Genomic DNA, 26,153 nt, shown 5'->3' with positions numbered 1-26,153 from the left:
TATGCAATATTCCTGTCTTTCTTCCAAAGAGTTTGAACAATGAAAGATGAAAATTGAGATAGTCTTTAGGGTATTTGACGTGTGTTTTTGTTTCCTAGTTTCCTTCACATTTTTCTTTTGAGTTCGTAAGTGATTTGGATGGGTTTATTTTCCTAAGGTTACCATGATCATGTATAGGTCTAAGTGTATTTGTTTTAACACCTTAATCGAACATAAGGTTTTGCATAAAGCTTATAATGTAAAAAATATATATTTAATGGTATTTATAAACCATTTTATATTTTTATTATTATTAATGCAAATTCTTTATCCTCAACATGTGTAATGGTAAAAGTCTATTGGATAAACTTGACATTATGTTTGACTTGGGAGTTATGAATCAATTGGAATCATGTGGAGGGTGTTGGAAATATTCAGGACTATGCTAAGTTCTCGAGAGGGGAGGGGTGGATCAGTAACTTCTAAAACTTTTAACAATTTCAATTCTTAATCCAATAATCCAATTAGCACTTAATTCATCACATCTAATCTAATAGCATGCATGAGAAACTGAAAATATCAAAGCGTCCATAACACATTGACACAAAGATTAGGTGACCTAGAAACCTTCCAAATAGAAAGTAAAATTGGGGTGGGGATAATACCCACAAACTTTAGTACTATAGCATAAAGTTGGTTTGTTAAGGCTTACATTGATCACTTCTGATGATTTGCCTTGTTAGGAGCAATTAGGACTGCTAGGTCCACCTTGTGAGAGGATTTACAAACATACAATGAAGTACCACTCGGTAAAGAGATTTATGAAAGACTGTTAGGTTTACCTTGTTAAAGGATTTTGACTGGTTTACCTGTTAGGATGAAGCAGTAGTAGATCTCTGATTTGCAACTGAATTTGCCGAAAGAGATTCCTTTGTGTACTGATCACCTTTCTGTGATAGATATGTCACTGCTGTTCCTTATGCTGTTATGGCCTTTACAATTTGCTCTTTTTCTGCTGCATTCATAACTTTAACTTTTTGGCATACACATTCACATTACATTGATATGGTACAATACATTACATATATATACCAATCTAAATTACATAATTATAAAGTCGGCCATGATACAAGTTAGCACAAATATTACAAAGTCAGCCCACATGAAGACACTCGGGTTTTGAAGACTGACTCGGTGAGGTTCTGATACTCTGCATCCACTATCAATGCTCGACATCGTCATGCATTCGGTAGACATAGAATCTCGATCCATACTGATCACTTTCAAGTAGTCTTGAACTCGGTCTGCACTGGTGACTCGGTAGATATTGTGCAACTCGGCAAACACTGAATCACTTGGTTAGCATAGAGTAGCTCGGTTAACACTGGCTTCGCATCTCATGAACTGCGAACTCGGTAAGTATAGCAAAGCTCGGTAACCACTGATAAACTCGACATCTACTGAGATGCACGGTTTAAATTGCTGGACTTTACAATGACTGAATCTACCCTGTAACCACTAGAATTTGTCCAAAGGACTCGGTAGAAACTGTAGAACTCGGTGACAACTGAATTACATGGCAAACACTGAGAACTGAACAATGAGCTTGGTAGCTATATACAATCTGAATAAGTGTGTGTCACTAATAACAAACTTGACTGATATGTCAGCAATCTCCCCCTTTGGCATTAGTGACAAAAACACTTATTAGCCAAAACTAAATACCTTTCATCACCATGTGATACTAGCTCGGTATAGTATACTTTTTTTTGAGATTTTTCAAAATTGATTTTGTAAGGTATATATAGTATATTATACATTTTTTGCTATATATACAGCATGTCTTATTGATCATTTCACAGTTGTCACAAGTTCTCCCCAATAGCATATTTCTCCCCCATACCGTCTTCTGTCTTTCTCCTCATACTATGTGTCTCCCCCCCTTTTTGACAGTAATGCCAAAGTTTTATTCTAACTTATTTACATAGAAACACCAAAATGGGATAAAAATTCAAAATGTACCTTGAGAATGCTTGCAAAGGTTTTATCCCAACTTTCTTGTAGGACCTTTCATGTATGAAGTGCAATTTGTACCTCTGTTGATAGTTCAATCATATGGTCCGAAATAGAGAAGTTATTATCATGGATCGGAGTTTTTGAATATACAATATGTTTTTGCATTGCATCCATGTTTGGGAGGATCAAATTTTGTATGTCAATCAATGTTGATCTGATTCTTGCTTCTTCTCTTAGCAATTCAACTTGCATGTTTGACAAAAATTTGATTTTCTTGAAACTTGCAGAGCTTGAACTAGGGTCAAATTGCAGTTGTTGAGCACTAGCCTTTAGATCTATATCTATTTTGGACAGTTTGTCCTTTATTTCCTTTGTAAACTCAGAGACATCACATAGTTTCCCAAAAAGTGATGACACATTTGAATAGGACGATTCAAGATTGACCAAAATTGTAGAAAGCTCGACTTGATGAATGGCTATTTGTTGAGCAGTGTGCTCCAACACTTTATTATTAAATTTCTTTTCAGCCTTTTCCACTAGCTTATCTTGTCCATCGGTGTCCTCATTGAATTTCTGGATTGCTTCTGCTAGCTGATACAAAATAGGTTGAGAAGAATCAACCTCAATTCCTATTGCCTCTATCAGAATGTTCTTTGCATCTTCAATTATTTTATACTCTTTATCTCTCTCCTCTCTTAATCTTTATTGTTTAGCCTTTTTCTGGAGGAGTTCACCAAATGTCTGCATTTGGTCTGGAGTAAGCTTTTAAATATCCCAATTGGGGATTACTATTTCCTCATCTAAATCGATGTCTTCCTCTATCTCCTTTTCTTTCCCCAAAATTTTTGTGCTCGGTTGAACCTTAGGCTGAATTATCTTTGCACTTATTGCTTTTGTATTCTGAATGGAAACAATAGTAGACATACTTGGGCTTGCATTAAAAACTGATACTATACTAATTGAGGGAATACTTAGAGAAATACTTGAAGAATCCAAAATTGATGAAGTCAAAATTGTAGTACCCAAAACTGAAGTAGACAGAGCTAGTGTGCTTACCATTGATGTACTCAAAACTAAAGTAGCCAGAGTATCCATAGTTGATGATACCAACTCGTTGATGGAGTCTGCAGCTTGGTAGATCGAGTAGAAGTTACTTTTGGCAATGATGTGCCGAGTTGAGTAGGGGCAAAGAGTGATTGGACATTTGATGTATCACCAGTTGTCACAATCAAACTTGCCGAAGCTGTCTCCATACTTGATGTAGCCAATGGTTTGCTTGGGGAGTGAGGAAGAGAGGCAATGATTGTTGCAGCTATCTTGACTGGGTCAGTCTACTCATCATCTTGGTTTTCTTCCTCGGTAGCCTCTTGCTTCTTGTATTCTTCATAATCAACTGTAACAAAATGAGTTGATCCTTCATCATCCTCTTCATCCTTGTCTTCGTCATCATCATCATTATCCTTTACTTGAACTGGAAATTCACTTGGCTTGTGAAGATGATAGACATTTTTCCAAGTATTTGTTGTATTCTTCACAACATACTCAATATCTTTCATTAAAATCAAACAAGTATTGAATTTGAGAGTCATCTTATCTTCATTTTTCTTTAATGACTCTTTCACCTCAACATCTGATATGCTCGGTAATAATTGCCTCAGGGTTTGTGCATATATGTCTTTGATTGTTTGCATAGAAAAATCCCATCTTGGTTCTATCTTTTCTAATAATTCACTGGAAACTTGAGAAGCAATCTGATTTGGTGAGTATTTCCACTTGCCCATTTTATTCAGCACCAGGTCTTCAACTTGCTTCTGTTCTTCTGCTGTCCTAATCTCATATTTCAATGATTTAAAATTTGTTATTGCTACTCCTTCCAATTGCTTTAACCTGTCTTGGAAGGTGGGTGGAGGTCTACTGAATATAATGTCACCTCCTTCCTTGTCAACTTTCTTTCGTGACCTCCTTGTGAAGACTGTAGTGGATGGCTTTGCAGGCTTGGTGATGATCACCTTGCCCTTCTTCAAAGGTTTTTCTTTCTCAGATTCTTCCTCATCCTCTGCTTCCTCCACATCCTCACCTTTTCCTTCGGTTAACAAGAGAGGTGCACTTGATTTCAGCTTTGCTATCCCTCTCTTTCCTTTTTTGATTGCCTGTAGGAGCTTTATTTCTAGTTCAATCCTAGCCTTGGCTTCATTATACGTTCCAAAGTAAGGGGCCTTAGGATCAACTCGTTCATTGACAAGGGCTTCAATGATGTCCTTTGTTTCATCAATATTTACCTCATAGCCAAGAGGTTTTACCCATGCAACTCTAGGCCTAACTGCTTGGATATACACCTTGTCACTGTCCACCATGAAGCATACATCATCCTTATAGTCTTCAATTAACTTCTTCAGAATCTTGAACCTATTGTTCATTTTCTCCTTGAATACATTGAAGTAGTTGTCCATGATACTGCTGTAGTTCTCAGCCATCTCGGCAATATACTCATTTATTTGGTAGAGCACAGGCACATCTTTTCTCCAGACTACAGTGCCTTTAGAAGGGAAGAACTTCTGTACATAAACGAATAGGCAAGTTAACAATGAACCAAACTTGCACAGGTTGTTCTTTGATGTTCTTATGCTTTCCATGTTTTTGGTGAACTGTCTCAACAATAGGTCGGCAAGGTCATATGACAAGTTGTTCTTAACCACCTTGTATGCCAAATCCATGGCTTCACATGACACATTGTTTAGTTGGCTTGAACTGTATATCTTGTGTGCAATAACATGAATTCCAAATTTTAATTCTGCATCATTGACACTGCTGATTTTCATTCCTCTACCATCCCATTCAGCTAGGGCTTTGTTCTCCAACTTTGCCCGACCTAGGGTTTTCGACGTTTTGGCTTTGGCTAGCATAGGGAGGCCAGTGATTTGATGAATCATCTTCTTTGTTATTAGAATTAATTGTTCTAACAACAACTGCCCGTTATGCACCCAGCTGAGGATAAACCTAATCCATTTGATTTGAAATTCTTGGGGCATATGAGGGATATGTGTCAACCCTTTGGTTTCTAGATGGTGATGCTCGGGTTTTAAGGCTCCATTTACACATAGCTGACCTAGGGCATCATCTATTTCTAGAGTACCAATTTCTTGAATAGCACATTTGAAATGAGTAGGAATGTTGTTGACAAGAAGTACCTTAGGAGGAATTTGGGATTGAGCTTCGCTTGGATCTAGGGTTTCAACAATCATCGGAGTGAGCTTGAAATCTGGCTCCTTCCATTCAACTTCACGAACCAACATGTTAGATCCTTGCTTAACCTTGTTGCTTGAAGATGCCATTTTCGCTTGGTAGATTGAGAGAACTTTGAAAAACTTTCGCTGGAAATTTGCTCAAATTGCTTTGATTGCATAGCAAATCGCTCTTTGCAATAGCACTCGAAAATTCACAGTAAGAAATGAATTCAATTCCATGCGTTTTGATAAAATTTCGCCATTAATGCTCGGTACGAAAGTAGATATGTTGACAGACTTTCATCCACTACATGGCATTGAATACTCGACGACATCTTTACGACTTGGTAACCATAGGTGTCTTTACTACTCCCGACCTTGCTCAGTAGTCTATGACCTGACCTTACTCGGTAGAGAAGGTAACTCTCTAGTAACTGATACTGATCTTGCTTAGTGATCCCTTTGTATCTTGTATACAGATTTGGATCGTTGTCACCTTTCAATTGGAACTGATTCGGATGTCTTCTTTGATAGCCTGGTTCCAGTTCTTCCTTGAGAACTTAATTAGAAATGGTAGAGTGACCCAGTTCTTGAGTGACTTGACCATCATTGCTTGGACCAGTATCCTCGGTAGACTTAGGAATCCATTGCTGTCTCATCTGCTTTTGGATGTTATTAGCTTTTGCCTTCTTTTCATCTTCAATTCTACCAGTATTCATACAATTTTTGGCAAGATGACCAAGTTCTGTACAAATGAAGCATCTTTTGGTAGTATCTCTTTTCCTCATATGATGTTTAACACAATTCATACCAATGTGTCCAAGTTCTCCATAGTAATGACATCTACACTAGGTATTGTAGTCCCAACCAAATATTGCTTTCACAATTTGCTCTGTAGGATTCAATGTCTTGGTTTTGCATTTTGATGCCTTGTGTCGATGTTTCTTACATTTATGACAAATGCCTTCAAATCTTGGTTTCTCATTGCATTCATTAGCCCTATGACCATGTTGATTACAATTGTAGCATTTTCCATTGAATTTTGCTTTGACATTGCTTCAACATTTGTTTGATGTATGACCTTTCTTACCACTGTGATTGCATGTAGATCTTTGATTCTTTTGAGCACCTTGTTTGGAGGATTCACCTTCTTCTTTGTCAGGTTTGAGCACCTTGTTTGGAGGATTCATCTTCTTCTTTGTATCCAATTCTTGCTTTTCCTTTTTGCCTATAGAGGTTTTGCTCATTCAATTGATTCATGTCTGCTTGAGATTTCATCATTCTCTCATTGATTTGCTTCTTAGAGATTAGATCATTCCTCAATTTTTCATTGATTTGCCTTTCAGATTTCAAAGCCATTCTTCATTCTTTCATTGATTTGTCTTTCAGAATTTAGATCATTCCTCATTCTTTCATTTTCAAATCTTAGGCTCATGATTTCCTCATTTGCATTGGAGAGCTGATCAATAAGGTCTATTTGCTGAACGTATTGGTTCTAGATTTCATTGTTCCTTCCATCCATTTCTTCTTTTATCTTGTTTCTCTGTTCCAAGACTTCACATAATCTTACTAATTGAATTTCTTGTTCTCTTCTTAGCTTTCTTACTTCTTCTTGCAGGGAACCATTCTTTTCTAGGAGTTCTTTGATTGCATCATTTGCTTCATCTGAGCTGCTTGAAGGGTGAAAATCTTCAATTCTTTCTTCAATGTAGAGGTGATCATTCATTTGGTTTGAAGTTCCTTTCTGCTTTTCAGGGATGGGGAAAGTTGCTCCTTAGCTTTATTGAGTTGGGCAATGGCCATTTTTAGATCCAACTTTTCATTGTCAATAGCTTTGTCAAGTCTGAATATCTCCATATCCTTGATCTTTGCTCAAGCTGTTAAACTTTCTTCTGAGAACCACACAGCTCTGATACCAATTGTTGGAAATATTCAAGACTATGCTAAGTTACTGGGAGGGTAGGGGTGAATCAGTAACTTCTAAAACTTTTAACAATTTCAATTCTTAATCCAATAATCCAATTAGCACTTAATTCATCACATTTGATCTAATAGCATGCATGAGAAACTGAAAACATTAAAGCATCCATAACACATTGATACAAAGATTTGGTGACCTAGAAACCTTCCAAATAGAAAGTAAAACTGGGGTGGGGATGATACCCACAAACTTTAGTACTATAGCATAAAGTTGGCCTGTTAAGGCTTACATTGATCACTTGTGATGATTTTCCCTGTTAGGAGCAATTAGGACTGCTAGGTCCACATTGTTAGAGGATTGACAAACATACAATGAAGTATGCACTTGGTAAAGAGATTTATGAAAGACTATTAGGTCTACCTTGTTAAAGGATTTTGACTGGATCACCTGTTAGGATGAAGTAGTAGTAGATCTCTGATTTGCAATTGGATTTGCTGAAAGAGATTCCTTTGTGTACTGATCACCTTTCTGTGATAGATATGTCATTGCTGTTCCTTATGCTGTTATGGCCTTTACAATTCGCTCTTTTTCTGCTGCATTCATAACTTAACTTTTTCACATATACATTCACATTACATTGATATGGTACAATATATTACATATATATACCAATCCAAATTACATAATTACAAAGTCGGCCATGATACAAGTTAAGACAAATATTACAAAGTTGGCTCACATGAAGACACTCGGGTTTTGAAGATTGACTCGGTGAGGTTTTGATAGTCGACATCCCGGCATCGTCATGCACTCGGTAGACATAGAAGCTCGGTCCATACTGATCACTTTCAAGTAGTCTGGAACTCGGTTTGCACTGGTGACTCGGTAGATGTTGTGCAACTCGGCAAACATTGAATCACTTGGTTAGCATAGAGTAGCTCAGTTAACACTGGCTTTGCATCTCATGAACTGCAAACTCGGTAAGTATTGCAATGCTCGGTAACCACTGATAAACTCGGCATATGCTGAAATGCACGGCTTAAACTGCTGGACTTTACACTGATTAAATCTGCTCGGTAACCACTGGAATTTGTCCAAAGGACTCGGTAGCAACTGTAGAACTCGGTGACAACTAAATTACATGGCAACCACTGAGAACTAAATAATGAGCTCGAGAGCTATATACAATCTGAATAAGTGTGTCACTAATAACAAATTTGACTGATATGTCAACAGGGGGAATATAGGAGCTTATTGGTCAAATTTGACTTTATCATGGTAGGTGAAAGGTCTTTATAGCCATTTTGAGTGTTTTATGGATAGTCTTGAGTGAGTCATAAGGTTGTTAATGACTTAGTGGAGCTTTTTTAGGGGTGGGGCTTTATTTTAGAAGTTTTTAGGCCCTCTTTTCTAGGCTATTTTTTGGCATTTGACCCAAGGGGTTGTTGAGTGTACTTAGAGAGTTTTCACTCATTATTGTATTCAGTTTGTATTATTGAGAGAGGACTTAGTGATTTTTTCCAATCCTTAGTCTTTTGGTATATTATTTTGTAACTCTGTTTTTAAGTGAATATATCTGAAGGCCTATTATTTGTAGATTATCAAGTCTCGTCCTACTTGTCGTTGTAGTCTAGTTGCATAAAGTGATTGATAAGGTAGAGTTTTAAAGTGTTGTCAAACCATCTCATTCAATCTGTCTCATGTGTTTCTTTCTTGCTGTAAGAGTTGTCCTATATTTGTCACCACAAAATGTAGGTACTAATACAAAACTTTTTCAAGCTAGTTTCTTGTTTCTCTAAGCTTGAATTTGATATTCAATTGCTCAATGTTGATCAATCGATCAATTTCAATTCGTATATCAAATGTTTTACTAAAGACTTTAGTCAAGTCTTTTTCGTTTTGCTTTTGGTCAAGCCTTTGCTTCATTTTTGAAGCCTTCATCATCCGTTCTTTGCTTTTGAGTTTGCGTTTGTTGGTTTTTAATGCTTTAGTTTTTCTCATGTCATGCTTTTCTTTTTTCCCTTCGATTTGGTATAACCTAGAGCTCAATCGAAGTTGTCAGTCAAGAGATATGCCTGTTTTAGTGTTTCAAAAGTGGACCTTTTCGGTGCAACAACACGAATTAAAAATATGATGTTATATTTTCAATTTGACTTTCACTTTTTGATAAATATAACTTATATTTACTTTTTGTTCTATTTTTAAGTTATTTTTAACTTTAAATTTTTAACTTAAAGTGACTATAGTGCACTTTATGTTATAATTTTAAGTGGAGTTACTTTTTTATTTTTCACTTAAGGTAACTATATAATTATATAGTTTCAGTTTGATTTTTGGTTTTAAAAATCAAATGTTTATTTAAATGTTACTTTTTAAAGATATCAAAAGGGCACAACAACGAGATGCAGAGATATATTTATATTTTATATTTCTAAATTTGATAAATAAATATTGTTTATGACCCATTTTGTAAATTTTTTATAATTTTAAGTGAATTAAATGACTTAAAGTCTTTAAAAGTGGACATTTTATATGCAATAACATGTAAAATCCATCATAAGTGAACATTTTACCTGCCATTGCATATAAAATTCACTTTGGTGGACATTTTTGATGTCATTACATCAAAGTTCTATCATAACTGGACCTTTTTGATGCTACTGCATCAAAAGTGAAGTTTTCATGCTTTAACATTTAAAATGTGATGTATTTTAAAACATGCATCCTCCCCCAAAAGGTCTGATTTTGCTTATGTGCATATTTGAAAACATGCAATAGCACCCAAAAGGTGCGATTTTGATGAGATACGTATTTTAAAACATGCAAGTGACCCAAAAAGGTCTGATTTTGATCAAAATACATGTTTTAATATATGCAGTGACACTCAAAAAGTCCGATTTTGAAGGACATGTTTTTGCCCTCCAAGAACCTAATTTTGATTATAAGTAGAGATTTACTTGATGGTTTTGCATGAAATCTTTTCCATTAGGGTCGTTTTTTCTTGGCAATGGATTTTCTAACATAAAAAATGAATTTATCTTGCTAAAAAACGTTTTCTCAAACTCCTTCTAAGGGCATGTTGTTTAGAAAAAATTTCAAATAAATCCATTTTGAGTGATTTAAATCACGTTTTTGGAAGGAAAATAGACGTTTTGGCATCTTCAATCATTTGCAATACATCTTGGCTCACATTTTTGCACTTAGAAGCCAAAAATGAATTCATTTCGTGCCTTTTATGAATCACGTTTTTGCTAAAAACGTCCAAATTCTTTTGGTTTTTATCCACTTTTTTGCATTTAATCTATGTATATGCATTTGAGGAAGTCATTTTTGCATTCACAAGTCAAAAATGATTGAAAACATGCATTTTTTGCCCACGTTTTTGCAAAAACGGCCCAGATTTCCGCATCCAAGGTCATGATTTTGTTCAAAAAACTCAAAAAAATGCATTTCCAGTCCATACCTTTGATCAAGTGGGATTGTTTTTTAGTTTTAAATGCATGGTATTGTCTTTGGAGACCATGTATTTGACACTTCAATGTCTAATTCGACCCTTCATTGCTCATTAATTTTTGTTAAATGCAAGTATGGAAAAAGTCAAAAAGTTTGAAAATCCGGATTTGAAGAAGAATTGGTCTTCAAATCTATAAAACTTGTTATTTTGGCTGCTTAATCTTCATGTAAGTGGACTCTTTCTTTTTTGCTATTTAACTTGTCTTATTTTGCTGATTTTATGCACATAATTGCTTGATGATTGCCACTTGTTGAAATTTATGCCATGGCAATTGCATTTTTCCTTTAAAAATGAAGAATTTGTTCATTTTCATATTTTTAGTTCTTTCCCAAGTTCCAATTTCAAATTTGAGTGTTGAAGCGGCTTGCTTGTTGACATGTTGGAGTCTTTTGCTAAAGGCATGTGTTTGTTTTGTGCTTTGTGCTTGCTTGCCGGTTTTCTCCACTTTGGAGAAGTTACAAGTTCTTTCCCAAGAAGTTGTTGCTTCACTTCACTTTCCATTTCATGCGAGAGCATCATCACATTCCATTTCCATCTTTCCATATGCACTTACACCTCCATGAAACAAATACATGTTATTCCACTTCTGGTGTCATTACGTATTTCATCTCATCTGTCATCTGTACTTACATGTAAGCTCATCCTCCATCCACATTCACATGTCATCTCACTTTTCATTCCTCATTACATGTTGTATTTACATATAATCCATTTCCTGTGCAATGACATCTTGAAAGCCCAAGTCACTCTGTAAAAGTCAGAAATCTTCATTTGCACAAATTCCCACATGTTCCACTTTCATGTTTCAACGCATTCCCATGCACCAAGCATTTTACTTCAGAAAACAAAAAAAAAAGAGTTAAAGGTACTGATGGAAAGTTGTTTTGAGTTTACATCTGAACACCATCAAGAAGGTTTTCAAAGTGTCAGAGACTCTAGTTTGTTTTGATCAACAAAGGAGAATTTACGACAAGTTGAGCGAGGAAAGCTTGAACATGTCAAAGTTGTCAAATGACAACAGGCAATTCAACAAAGAGAGTCAAGTTATCAAAAGACGTAACACCGTGATTATCGAGGTGAATGGGGTGGTACAAAATACAGGAACTTCCAATCTTGTTATCATTTGGAATTGCATCATCAAATATAAAGCCCTTTAGAATTGTTTCTTCTCTTTTGTCTTTCTTCTTCTTTTACTTCTTTCATGTTTGTAATTGAAGAGGATGTATTATATGAAGATGTGTAATTACATGCAGTGCGAGTTACATGTAATAAGAGTTGCATGTACATGTAAAGATGTAATGTGAGTTGCACGTGTAGTTGCATGTAACCCTATAATTTCTTTTAGTTAGACTAGGTCAAAGTTGGTTGAGTTGCTCCCACTTTTTCCTCCACCTTTTTCTCAACTCTTGTGCCTAAATAAAAGAGTGCCTCCTTATTGTAAAAATCATCTTTTGCTGTATGCAAGAAAGCTCTGCCACATTTGTGCAAGCATAACTTTGATTGTGTAGTATGAATTTGGGAGAAAAGTGAATAAAAGAAGCAATTGGATTCAATGCTTTCACTAGAAGCAATTGTGATAGAGAAAATTAAAAGCTTTGACTAGAAACAATTGTGATAGAGCAAATTAGAAGCTTTGACTGCAATTTATGCCTATTGTCTTTGATTCATGTTATTATTGTGTGTTCAATAATAGAGCATAGTGATTTAAGAAGCAATCGGAGCTGAAGCTTTGCTAGGAGCGGTTGTGGAAATATATAGCTAAAAGCTTTGTCTGTAGCTTATACTTCTTTCTTAACTCGTAAAATGGTTAAGTTATTTTTACTTTTAAGAGTCTTTGTGCCCTAATTGTAAAGCTTTTCCATATAGAAGTACAACTGGACTTAGAGCCAAATTGGTACATTTTTAGCTAGCTTTTGAGTAAGTAAAGGTTTATTGGTATCACTATTTCCAGCTCTTGATAGAAGTGTAGTTAGAGATTCACCTTGCCCATTACTTGCTCTAAGAGTAAGTGGATTCTTTCTTGAAAGATAAGAAGAAAGGATATTGGTAACACCTATTTTATAAAATCTCTCGACTTCTTGTTAGTTTGAGTTGATCCAAGGAACAATGAGAAGGGGGAGCCTTCCCTTTAAGATAGGAGAGACTCTGTCTCACATGCTAGGGCTGGTCATCCTATTTTGTGACTAGATTTTTACCCAAAATTGTCGGTTGCAAAATATCTACCCAATAGTAATTAATCATTGTGTAGGTTATTAATTGTGTTATTTGAATGATTTAAAACTGTCTTGTGGAAGTTTTTCCCTTTTCAATTTTTTTTGTCATTTTAACTAGTTAATAAAATATTTATGTATGAGAGATTCATATCAAGTTGTGTTTTTGGGATTCTTGTTTGCTAGTAGATTAGTGTCATATTGAAAGTGTTCATTTCTACAAAGTTGTTTCACTATAGGTTCATGTGTGTATTTTCAACAGTATTCATGTTTCTTAAGTTTTCAGTTATTTAATTTCGAGTCTATCTATCCCTTTTCTTGGAAATTCAATAGTTTAGAAGCTAGGAGCCGGCCTTATCCAGAGATTCATTCCATTTTCAAGTCACCGAGAACTTAGGAGTGTTTCAATGTTTCCTTGAAACGTTGAGTTTTGTCAAACTTAACAAGGGTGCAGTTTTAGGTGATAATAGGGCTCTCTCTAAATTTGAAGCCTTCCATATATCCCATTGGCTAGAAATAGCCATTTGGCTCAATGCCCCTTGCACCTTGAGGAGTAGCCTCACAACAATAGTATGAGATGTGTTAGTGGACAATTTTTTCCTTTTATCTTGATCAATTCACAACTCTATGCTTTATATCAAGGAAATAAAACTAACACACCAACAAATGATTTCCTTTGTTAGCAAAGTCTGTGCATTTACAAGATGAAACTCCCTTACTTTAATGGTTTTGCGATTAACTCTTATTAAGAAAGAATGATTTAAAATAGTACTTTTAACAGACAGGATAAGGAGATAACATTCAACTCATAAAAATGAAGAGAATGTGTAGATTAAAGAACCATTCAAGCCTCACTATAATAATAAGCCACATGACTAATTACTACAATGAAATGACCAAGATCGGTTAATTGAAAGTGACTACTCCGTTACTTTGGATAAAAGAATATTGTAAGATGAAAAGAGAGCCAACTTCACATATCATTCAATTCCATAAGAAAACGAACCGTATGCATCCATAGACCACAAGATTTGTTGCTCAGATGTTTCTTAGATTAAACCATAGGATTTCAAATATCTATTGCGTCACAAATAGTTTCAGTTAGATCCAAAACAAAATATTAGAACATAAGTTTTTTTTGTTTAAATAGATAGCCGACTCTCTCAAAGTCTTGAAAACATCCTAAAATAGCCACGCAGGGCTTCAAAATTCTATTATGATAATTAACTCCTCCCAGAGTCAGTAAACTACCACAATTTTTGCACCACCATTTAAACAATTAATTAAAAGAAGGAAGCACCCTATTGGCTATTAGCCGCTAAATCCCTATCTAAACTGCTAGTTATGGCAGTAAGATTGGCATGTTCATCCTGGTTCATAGCGAGACCTCCACCTGCTTCTTTTGACTCCTTGTGCGTGGTCAAGAACCTGATCAATTCTTTTTGCTGTGGTACTCCTAGGTGTTCTAGCCTCAACTTCCATATGTCTTTTACCTTGTGAATGTGATTCGTTTCCTTTTACATACCTCTAGGTGGTCTTTGCAGATGATCATCATGGAGTTAGCAATGGATCTTGCTTTTGATGGTCTGATCAATGACAGTATTCTTGCATACTTAGATGACTTGACTGTTTATTCCAAAAAATGTCAAGATCATTTCTTTCATCTTCGACAAGTTTTAGAAAGATGTAGACAACATGGCGTGTCTTTAAATACCAAAAAATCAGTTCTTGGTCTGATGGAGGTAAAACTTTTATGACACATTGTGTCAAAGGTATTAAAATTGATCCTCAAAGAGTACTAGCAATTCAAAGTTTATCTTTGCCATCAAGTAAGACAACAATTTATTCTTTGGGAAGGTGAATTTTCTGAGAAGGTTTGTATCGGATTTTGCCAAGCAAACTTGTCTTATTGTTGAAATGATGAAAGGAAAGAATGCTTTCCATTGGAACCAAGAAGGAAGAAAAGCATTTGCTGAAATCAAGGACGCTATAGCACATGCTCCTGTGTTGGTATGTCCTGATTATACAAAAAGCTTTTATGTAGAGTTATGCTTCAGAGCATACTCTTTCTGCTATTTTGATGCAGAGAAATGATGAAGGTATTGAATCACCTATTTCATTCATGAGTTGTCCTTTGAAGGCTCATGAATTGAAATACAGTCAAATGGAGAAACATGCTTATGTTGTTGTCAAAGTAGTAAAGCATTTTAGGTTCTATATTTTGAATTCTCATGTCATTGCTCTAGTTCTAGATACGACTGTCAAGATTATCCTGACTCAGCAGAATTTTGCTACTAAAAGAGGAAATTGGATAGCTAAGATTTAGGAGTACAATATGGAGATATGACCTACCAAGTTAGTTCGTGGTAAAGGATTTTGTCAGCTTATGGCTGAAAATGAACCTTTGTAGGTAGAAGGTGAGAATTCTTCCTCTCTTCCTACTATTTTGTTCATTAGCACTACGGATGATTGGTTTTCTAGATATGGCATATTATTTGAGCTATGGTGAATGTCCTCCACATTTGACATACAAAGAACGAAGAACTCTCAAGTTAAAAGCTTCAAGTTTTGTTCTTTGGGAAAATGGTCTTTACAAACAAGCAATGGATGGAACGTTTTTAAGATGTGTTGATAAAAGTCAACAAATATGACTTTTGGATTCTTTCCATAATTATGTGGTGGACATTTTTTAGTACCTATCACTGCACATAAGATTTTGAGAGCACATTATTATTGGCCTACGCTTTTCCAAGGTGCTTATCAGTGGGCAAAGAAATGTCAATTGCGTCAACAGTAGTATTGGCCTACGCTTTTCCAAGATGATTATTGTGGGGAAACCCTTATGGGAGAAAATCCCACACTGTAAGACTTGCATAATGTATTATAAAATCAATGGAGATTACAACACACTTGCAATGCAAGTTCTTACAAGAGTATCACCTCAACTCAAACTTGGAAGAACTTCACAAGCATCCTTCTAGCATCTGATCTTGCAGACAAAACTCAATGCTCAAACCCCCCCCAAGCCCTTCTTTTATAGGCTTCTCACAACTTGGAAACCACTTGTGGTTTTACAATACCATGTGCAAAACCTCCTTGACACGTGTTGCACATCCTTGACTTGTGTTGCCCAAGCTAGGCACGAACCAAGTTAAAAATAGTCTCTCACGTCCAAAGTCTTATCCCCTATTTTTGACCCTTACAGTTGTCATGAAATGTGTCATATAACCCCTAAAAATGTCCCTCCTATATTGTACTATGGACAGGGCATCTTTTAGTGATTTAGTTTACCTTTTGCAAGGCGCCAACATGTGGAAAATTCCCAACTACTTTTTGGAACTATCTGGTAAGTATTGCAAGGTTGAGACACATGCTTTCTCAACATTTGCAAATTTAGATGGTGTAAAATCTGTTCACTATCCGAAATGACATTCGAAACTAGTAAGTCCTTCCACGTCACTAGGTAGCCTTTGATAATCCTCTTCCATAGAGCACACTCCATGTAATCATAATAGCCTCTGGAATAAGAATAAGTTTCCCTTCCTCATACAACAGTGGCCAAAAGAATGAACTACATCCTACCATCTCTGAACAATTTGAAGCTAGGAGCTTCATATTCATTAAAGTCATAAATGGTGGTATCTTGACTGATATATGTTTTGTAGAATTATAACATACTCACTCATATGCAACCGTCTTACCCATGTCTTTTTCTGCCTTGGAATGTATATGTTTACAATTTTAGTTTTCCCATTTGTCTTTGGGTGAGAACTGGTACTATGAGTAAGCTCTGTCCTGTTCAATTTGAATAATTCTTGCTGAAATAAGTTGAACTTTCTGTCCCTGTCACTGGCAATTTTCTTGCCACTTGAGCATGCCATGCAACTTGGAAATATCTCATAAAAATAAATCTGATACTTGAGTGGCTGTAAACATTGTTGAACTCGCAAAGAAATAACTGAATTTGGTATATCTATCCGCAAAAGCATAGATGCAATCCTTACCGGCATGTTGGATAACCCTATGATGCAATCTACTGAGACACTAAACCATTTCTGATGGGGAATAAGTAGGGGATGCAACAAGCTAGTAGAATAAGTGTGCTCATTCTTATTGTACTAATGGGTGGGACACTCCTGAACATACTTGAGGATTTCATTCTTAAGCCCTTTTCATGTTAACCTTTCCTGGATCCGCCTGTATGTCTCAAAACAATTTGGTGACCAACAATAGGTGCATCATGAAAGGTCCTCATAACCTTCACCTTAAGCTCTAAATTTTGTACCAAATAGATTCTTCCTTTGTAAATGATGTACTCATTTATTGATGCCAGTAGCTCAAGAGACCTTAGCATACTCTACTAAAATCAGCTTTTTTCAATCCATTGTCATTTCTACTTAAGATCATAAAAGTGGTTACCTAGATAAAAATTGTCTATATAGGCATCAAAAGGCTTGGTGACAAGACATTTTTGTGAAAGGTCCTCATAACCTTCACCTTAAGCTCTTAATTGAGTACCAAATAGATTCTTCCTTTGTAAATGATGAACTCATTTGTTGATGGCAGTAACCCAAGAGACCTTAGCATATTGTACTAAAATCAGCTCTTTTCAATCCATTTCCATTTCTACTTAAGATCATAAAAGTGGTTGCCTAGATAAGAACTGTCTATATAGGCATCAAAAGGCTTGGTAACAAGACATTTTTGTGAATCTAATAATTAAATTAAATGTATTCTTTGATTTTCAATGTAATTATTAAATCTACAGAAAGGTCATGTCAATAGGCCTTTTATTGCCTGTATAGACAGCTCCCCTAGATAAATGGTCAGCCACAATGTTTGCCTTGCCTTTGACATAATCAATGTCAAAATTGTAGTTTTGTAATTTACCTACTTCTGCTGTCTATCATTTAAATCCTTTTTATTTAAAAAATACTCAAGGCTATTGTGGTCAGTTTTGACGATAAATCTTCCTCTCACAAGATAAGGCCTAAGCTTGACCAAGACATTCATAATGGTCAACATCTCCTTGTTGTAGATGAAGGAGCTCCTCTTAGCATTCCTAAAGTTCTAGCTCTCAAATGCAATAGGATGTTTGTCTTGTTTCAAACAATATCTATTCCCTCTCTTAGTGCATCACACTTGAGCTGAAAAGGTTTGGAAAAATTGAGAATAGCTAGAATTAGGCATGTGTATATAATCTGCTTATATTAGTCAAAGCATTTTTCTGCTCCAGACCAAACAAAGCCTCCATTATGATCAAAATCAATGAGTGGGGTGACCACTTGAGAAAATTCCTTCACAACCAAAAACTCTCGTAGGTCGAGTCCAATCCAAAATTGCTTTGGCCTTCTCTAAATCCACACTAACACCCCTTGGAGCTGATTATGTGGCCAATTTAAAGAAGTTGCCATACCAAATTCACTTTTTGATTCCTTGGAAATAGAGACTCCTTTGAAGGACAAGGTCCCTCCTTTGCTCCTCCCATTTCTTGCCTAATTTCAAAACATCATCAAATAATATTTGAGGAACACCTCGGTCATGCAAGAGCAGAAAGTGACAGGAGTATTGGTAAATCCAAATGGCATATAACAAGAAATTCATAGTGTCCAAAGTTAGGGAGATCAAATACATGAAATATAATGGAGATAATAGTACATATGCGATACAAGAGTAAAATGTTTTTATTTGGTCATTGAATTATTACAGAGAAGATCAAAGATGGTCAATCAAGGATTACAATTCATCCGACTACTTCATACCCCCTTGTAATATCCCCGTTTTTTGAGTCTATGCAATTGCTAGAGTTAGCTCATCATAGCAACCCTTGTGAGCTGGCAGGGTGTTTTAGGGGTCCCAGTTGTGAACTTACTATTTTTAGTAAGTCTCTTTTTGGCAGTGCAGTGGGTGGCTCTAGCAGTTGGTCGTCACCTGCGATTGATTGGGTTAAAAATTGTTTGAGCTCTTATTTAGTTATTTTTCATTGAGTTGCATTATTATAATAATGTTTATATTATTATAATAATGACTTTAAGTGATATTTCTAAAAAGCAAGTTAGAAAGTTTCTAGCGTTGAGTTCTTTTGAGAAACTTCCATGATTTCTAAAGTGGAGTTTTATGGAAACTTCTGCCAACGAGAGCTTATAAATAAGAGCTCATTTCATTGGGAAATGCATGCTTGAAAATGTATTTGCTTTTGTTCCTTTGTGGCTTTTCTTGTTTACTCTCTTATGAGCCCTTGCTAAAGTATAAGGGACTTGTCTGAGAAATTATTGGCAATTGTGCTGAGGTATACAATTGGTCGAATCCCTCATACTGCTTGTTCTGTCTCTAAAGAGGTTTAAGTGTAGGGAAAATTGTATTAAGTCTGCAAGAAGGGGATGATTTGTTATTGACTTAATTCAGCATTGAAAGGAGCCATCTTTGATGAATGTGAGAACTGCCGTAAGATATCTAGAAAGCAGCGTTTCAGCACTAGGGAGTTCGATTGACATTTTGGTGATTCATTTTGTGCTTGGAGGCTGGATGGCTAGTTTGACTGTATCCATGGATGTGTGGAGGTGGGCTGTGCGTTGAGTTTGGAGGAGCCGGCTTTGCATATTAAACATTGCAATTTGTTTAAAGGATTGTTTGGCACACCCAACAGTTATGCTGATTGCCTGTGATTAGCATTGGGAGCAATATACATCATTTCCAGACTTGGGTGTTTGAGTCTTTGGCTTGCGTTGAGGAAGGAGTTGGTGAGTGCTGAAGGCGCCTTTATATATATTCTGGATTCTCCTCTCAACTGACAGCAAAAAAGGTCATGCTACAGGAGAAATCAGGTTTCATCATGAATTAAAAATTAGAATTCGGTTCATGATAATTTGTCAAATTCTGTTTTTTTCTCTCTCCAATGAAAGTAATTCTGAATTGAGAGGTTAGATTAAATATTTTTTATGTGCCTATGATATCTACTGAAATTTGTGGATCGCTAAGTTATAGCACAAATAGTGGCTCCGATATCCAAACTATTTAAAATTCAACACAAATGTTCTAAATGCAAAGCAATAAATAAAACTACAAGGTAGATTTGTTATTATGGTCTTTTTGAGCCGGCTTTCCAAGTGTTTTATAGAATGTCGAGTAACTAGCCAATAAAGAACTAATGTTCGTTTGAGCTATAACCAGTCAGGGTTTTTATAGTGGTATCAGAGCGAATTCCTGCCAGCCTATAGGAATTGGGCTTAGTTTGGTTAGTGTTTGGTTTGAAGTGCCATTAGTATTTGATTTGATATTTCTATCATGGCTAATGATAGGAGGTTTGTGTCGGGTATGCACTATACCTGAAGGGGACGTAATTTGCCTCCCAGGGAAGGTGAACTTGAGATACAGTTTGGTTCTGTTGGTAGCCTAGGCAATTCAAGTGGGTCCAGAATTAGAGATGTTGATGTTGATAGAGAGGCTATGCAAACATTTAGGAACCTGGCAGCCGAACAACAACAGATGATAGGTGTACTACAACAGTTGTCTAATACTCTGCAGTAGATAGCACTTCCTCGAGGATGGAGTAGGGGGAGAGCTCGAGAAGTATCTGTTGGTTCTCATAGATATTGAGTCGAGGATAGAACCGATCGGGTTTGAGTTGAGGATCGTGGTGGATTGGCTAACAAAGCTCACATACATACTGGCACTCATGATAGGCTGTAGAGGCCCACATTTCTAAGACCTGAGGTGGATGCGGTCAGTGTTGAGTCTGAGGGCACTTCTTTTGCTGATGATGTGTTGGCACACCTTACAAAGTGGATACTTTATCACCAGTTGTTAAAGATCATTTGAATTTTGATAGTTTCCTGACTTAGAAACGAGAGCATTCCAAAGCGAGGCTAAGACTTGAGAGACAACGACCTTGACAGATTGAGTTACAACAAATTGCCAGCAGGATGACATTGGATTACTTTGATGACACTGGGAGAGTTACAGCTCGAGCTTGGATTCATGGCTGATGATAGGAGGTTTGTGTCAGGTATGCACTATACCTGAAGGGGACGTAATTTGCCTCCCAGGGAAGGTGAACTTCAGATACAGTTTGGTTTTGTTGGTAGCCTAGGCAGTTCAGGTGGGTCCAGAATTAGAGATGCTGATGTTGACAGAGAGGCTATGCAAACATTTAGGAACCTGGCAGCCGAACAACACTAGATGACAGTTGTACTACAACAGTTGTCTAATACTCTGCAGCAGATAGCACTTCCCCGAGGACGGAGTAGGGAGAGAGCTTGAGATGTTTCTGTTGGTTCTCATAGATATCGAGTCGAGGATAGAACCCGAGATAGTGATAGGCACAGGGGTGTAGATTGGGTTTGAGTTGAGGATTGTGGTGGATTAGCTAACAAAGCTCACATACCTACTTGCAATCATGATAGGCCGTAGAGGGCCACATTTATGAGACATGAGGTGGATGCGGTCAATATTGAGTCTGAGGCCGCTTCTTTTGTTGATGATGTGTTGGCACACCTTATAGAGTGGATGCTTTACCACAAGTTGTTAAAGATCATTTGAATTTTGATAGTTTCCTGACTTAGAAATGAGAGCATTCCAGAATGAGGCTGAGACCTAAGAGACAACGACCTTGACAGACTGAGTTACAAAAAATTGCCAGTAGGATGACATTGGATTACTTTGATGACACTGGGAGAGTTATAGCTCGAGCTTGGATTCATGGCTGATGATAGGAGGTTTGTGTCAGGTATGCACTATACCCGAAGGGGACGTAATTTGCCTCCCAAGGAAGGGGAACCTGAGATACAATTTGGTTTTGTTGGTAGCCTAGGCAATTCAGGTGGGTTCGGAATTAGAGATGTTGATGTTGATAGAGAGGCTATGCAAACATTAAGTAACCTAGCAGCCAAACAATAGCAGATGACAGGTGTACTACAACAATTGTCTAATACTCTGCAACAGATAGCACTTCCTCAAGGGCGAAGTAGGGAGAGAGGTCGAGATGTTTCTGTTGGTTCTCATAGATATCGAGTTGAGGATAGAACCCGAGATAGTGATAGGCACAGGGGTGTAGATCGGGTTTGAGTTGAGGATCGTGGTGGATTAGTTGACAAAGCTCACATACCTACTTGCACTCATGATAGGCTGTAGAGGCCCACATTTCTGAGACATGAGGTGGATGCGGTTAGTATTGAGTCTGAGGCCGCTTCTTTTGCTGATGATGTGTTGGCACACCTTATAGAGTGGATGCTTGACCACAAGTTGTTAAAGATCATTTGAATTTTGATAGTTTTCTAACTTAGAAAAGAGAGCATTCCAGAGCGAGGCCGAGACCTGAGAGACAACGACCTTGACAGACTGAGTTACAACAAGTTGCTAGTAAGATGACGTTGGATTACTTTGATGACACTAGGAGAGTTATAGCTCGAGCTTGGATTCATAAGCTTGACACATATTTGGCTTTGCGTCCTATGTCTGAGGAGGGCGCTATTAGATTTGGAGTATTGCATCTGGATGGAGCTGCCCATGACTGGTGGTACCATGGGTTAGTTTCTTTGCGACATGATCAGATCACTTCCTAGCAGGAGTTCATGGATCATCTAATCGAGAGATTTGATAGGAAGGATTTAGAGGTCTACTTCCGTGAGTTGGCTCAACTGAAGCAGTTTGGTGGATTGGAGAGTTAAATTAGTGAGTTCCAGAGGCTTTTAGTCATGATCTATGATATTTTAGAGTGCAAACGAGTGATGTTATTCATGGAGGGATTGACTGAGCCACTCCGTGGATGGGTGAAGTCCCTGGACCCATCTCCTATCTAGGTAGCGATGAGGAAGGCACACAACTTGGAGTTCTCTTCTCGAAGCAAGGTTGCTTCGAAATCTTTTGCTCTTCCGGCCAATGATGAGGCCCCACCAGTTGAAGAGGACAAGGGTAAGCCAACAGAGAGATTTGATGACACTTCTAGAGAGGATTTGAGGAGGCATTAACTTTGCTATTGGTGCAAGGGGCCTTTCTCTAAAGGTCATACTTGGGCGTTGAGGCCGAAGGTAGCAACGAATCGTGGTATGTGGGTTTACACTGATGAGATTGAGGATGAGTCATCACAACAACATGAGGATGTTGGTGATGATGATCATATTGATGACAGAGTTTATACAGTGATGAGCATCTATAGTTTGGTATTTGACTCATGTCTAGGATTTGCATTGGGTACAGAGTTGGTCTGAGCCTACGCTGGATTGTTTGCAAAATGATTGGGTAGCCACAATGAAGGAGAGTGTGTTGAGATCTCCTAAGGATTTCTCTGTTAGTGATGTTTCGATTTTCACATCACCAACACAAGTATTTGGTGCTATATTGCAAGTCATTTTATTGGGTCTGATGATGGTATTGGCATTCAGTTGGTTTAGTGAGGACAGGGACATCACTTGCTTCTTGTGGGATCTCGGTGGAGGATTTTGCACGATGCCAGATTGCTTGAGGACAAGCAATCTCGAGGAGGGAGGATTGTAATGTCCCCGTTTTTTGCGAGTCTATGCAGCTGCTGGAGTTAGTTCATCATTGTTACCCTCGTGAGCTGACAGGGTGTTTTGGGGGTCCTAGTTGTGAACTTACTAGTTTTAGTAAGTCTATTTTTGGCTGTTGCTATTTTTGGCAGTGTAATGGGTGGCTTTGGCAGTTGGTCGTCACGTGCAATTCATTAGGTTAATAATTGTTTGAGCTCTTATTTAGTTATTTTTCATTGAGTTGCATTATTATAATAATGACTTCAAGTGATATTTCTAAAAAGCAAGTTAGAAAGTTTCTAGTGTTGAATTCTTTTGGGAAACTTCCACGATTTCTGGAGTGGAGTCTTATGGAAACTTCTACCAATGAGAGCTTATAAATAAGAGCTCATTTCATTGGGAAAAGCATGTTTGAAAATATATTTGCTTTTGTGCCTTTGTGCCTTTTCCTATTTACTATCCTGTGAGCCCTTTTTGAAGTATAAGGGACTCATTTGAGAAGTTCTTGGCAATTTTACTGAGGTATACAATTGGCCGACATACTCTTATTGTATTTCTGCGGCTAAGGAGAAGGATCTTGATTATCATATTTTTAATTGAATAATTGAATGAGGGTTTGAGAAATTCTGAGAATCAATTCTAAAGCATTGCTATTGTTGTATAGCAATCTCTTGATTTCCTTGTATTGCCTGGTCTGTGTCTAAAGAGGTTTGAGTGTAGGGAAAATTATATTAAATCTGCAAGAAGGGGATGGTTTGTTATTGACTTAATTCAGCATTGAAGGGAGCTGTCTTTGATGAATGTGAGAATTGCCGTAAGATATTTGGAAAGCAACATTTCAATACTAGGGAGTTCGATTGACATTGTGGTGATTCATTTTGTACTTGGAGGTTGGACGACTAGTTTGACTGTAGCTGTGGATGTGTGGAGGTCAGCTATGCTTTGAGTTTGGAGGGGCCGACTTTGCATATTAAACAATTGCGATTTGATTAAAGGATAGTTTGGCATACCCGACAGTTATGTTGATTGTCTGTGATTAGCATTGGGAGCAATATCAATCATTTCTAGACTTGGGCGTTTGAGTCTTTGGCTTGTGTTGAGGAAGGAGTTGGTGAGTGCTGAAGTCGCCTTTATATATATATTCTGGATTCTCCTCTCAACCGGTAGCATAAAAGGTCATACTATAGGAGAAATTAGGTTTCATCATGAATTAAAAATTAGAATTCGGTTCATGATAATTTGTCAAATTCTTTTTTTTCTCTCTTCAATAAAAGTAATTCTGAATTCGAGAGGTTAGATTCAATATTTTTTATGTGCCTGTGATATCTATTGGAATTTGTGGATCAGTAAGTTATAGCACAAATAGTGGCTCTGATATCCAAACTGTTCAAAATTCAACACAAATGTTCTAAATGCAATGCAATAAATAAAACTACAAGGTAGATTTGTCATTATGGTGATTTTGAGCCAGCTTTCCAAGTGTTTGACGAAATGCCGAGTAACTAGCCAATAAAGAATTAATGTTCGTTTGAGCTATAACCAGTCAGGGTTTTTACACCCCTTCCTTGACAGTATACAATATATCTAAAGGACTTTATAGTTGCCAAGAGAAACACAATTGTCAATGAAATGACACTTTTAACTATTTGAGAGTAGCAACCAAGTGAACATGGACAATTAATAATTTAATACATTGGAGGATAACCAATATTATCAAACACAACAATAGAGATTGTATGTTTACTAGTCCCCCCTGAAATGAAAAAGTTGTCTTCCATACAATAAGTAGACATGATGTATTATTTATGATAACTAATAACAAGAGTGCAAACAATGGCTTGTATTGTACATACTCAAAGTTGTAGCATATGTGAAAAGTTAAATGGGAGTCTAGGGTCAGCATTTTGTGTAGGGGACACATTTTGTGTGTGTTATTTTAAGACCAAATTAAGACCTATGAAACCACACAACTCCATGACACATCAATTTTGTGTTGCTTTCAGATGCCATGAATAATGCTGAAGAAGCCAGAATATAGAGATTTCTTTCACAACTATGATCAAGTCGTACTCTATTCCAAGATGACGTGTCGTTCCATTACATGCTTGTGCTATAAAGATGGGTGATATAGATGTTGTGGAAGCCATATAAGAATGAAACTATGATGTCATACGAGGGAAAGATGTTGCCATGTAGTATTGAGGTCCTAACACATGATGGAAATATTGATTGTTGTCATACTACACCCATTTACCCTATGTATAATGTCATAATGGCCATGTTGTACATTATTGACGAGGAAGGTTTGTACACCTCGAAGCAATATCAATAACCATTGTGTAGTGTGCAAGTTCTATCATATGATATAGATTTTCCTATTAAACCTCATCATGTAATGATGTACGGTATAGTTATGTATGAGAGAAGCACACCATATGGAGTAAAAATCAAATTGAATGGGATAAGAATTAGATCGTACAAAATGAGGATCATACTATACAAAATGAAAATGACATTGTATAGGATGAGTTGGTTGTGTTAGATGTCATTCAAAATTAAAAGAAAACTATGTCAAGTGTGTCCATACAGAATGCAAGGTGTGTGATGTGAAGAGATGAGCTCCAAGTGTCTGTACACCACCAAATTCTTGTTGTTGTACCTGTTGAATAACTTGGATCTTTTTTGCAAATGTACTAACATGGCCATTGTGATTAATGATTTCCAAATTCAGGTTTGAATCTCATATAAATATGAGAGGAGACATGTCTCTTCAACAGACATGTCCCTATAGTTAGTTGATCATCA

The 26,153-nt window shown here is 36.8% G+C and overlaps 1 protein-coding gene across 2 annotated transcripts in view; it reads left to right on the top strand.

The window, feature by feature from the left end:
• LOC149552867 (bifunctional 3-dehydroquinate dehydratase/shikimate dehydrogenase, chloroplastic-like) overlaps nt 1-26,153 on the top strand; it is a 230,513-nt gene that overhangs the window by 183,380 nt on the left and 20,980 nt on the right. The gene's annotated exons all lie outside the window — the stretch shown is intronic.

This window comes from Cupressus sempervirens, chromosome 6 (genome assembly GCF_028749045.1).
Source record: "Cupressus sempervirens isolate cs-2001-9-10 chromosome 6, ASM2874904v1, whole genome shotgun sequence".
In the NCBI taxonomy this organism is placed as follows: Eukaryota; Viridiplantae; Streptophyta; class Pinopsida; order Cupressales; family Cupressaceae; genus Cupressus; species Cupressus sempervirens.
The sequence above is the reverse complement of the archived record's forward strand: the minus strand, read 5'-3'. Positions and strand labels throughout refer to the sequence as shown.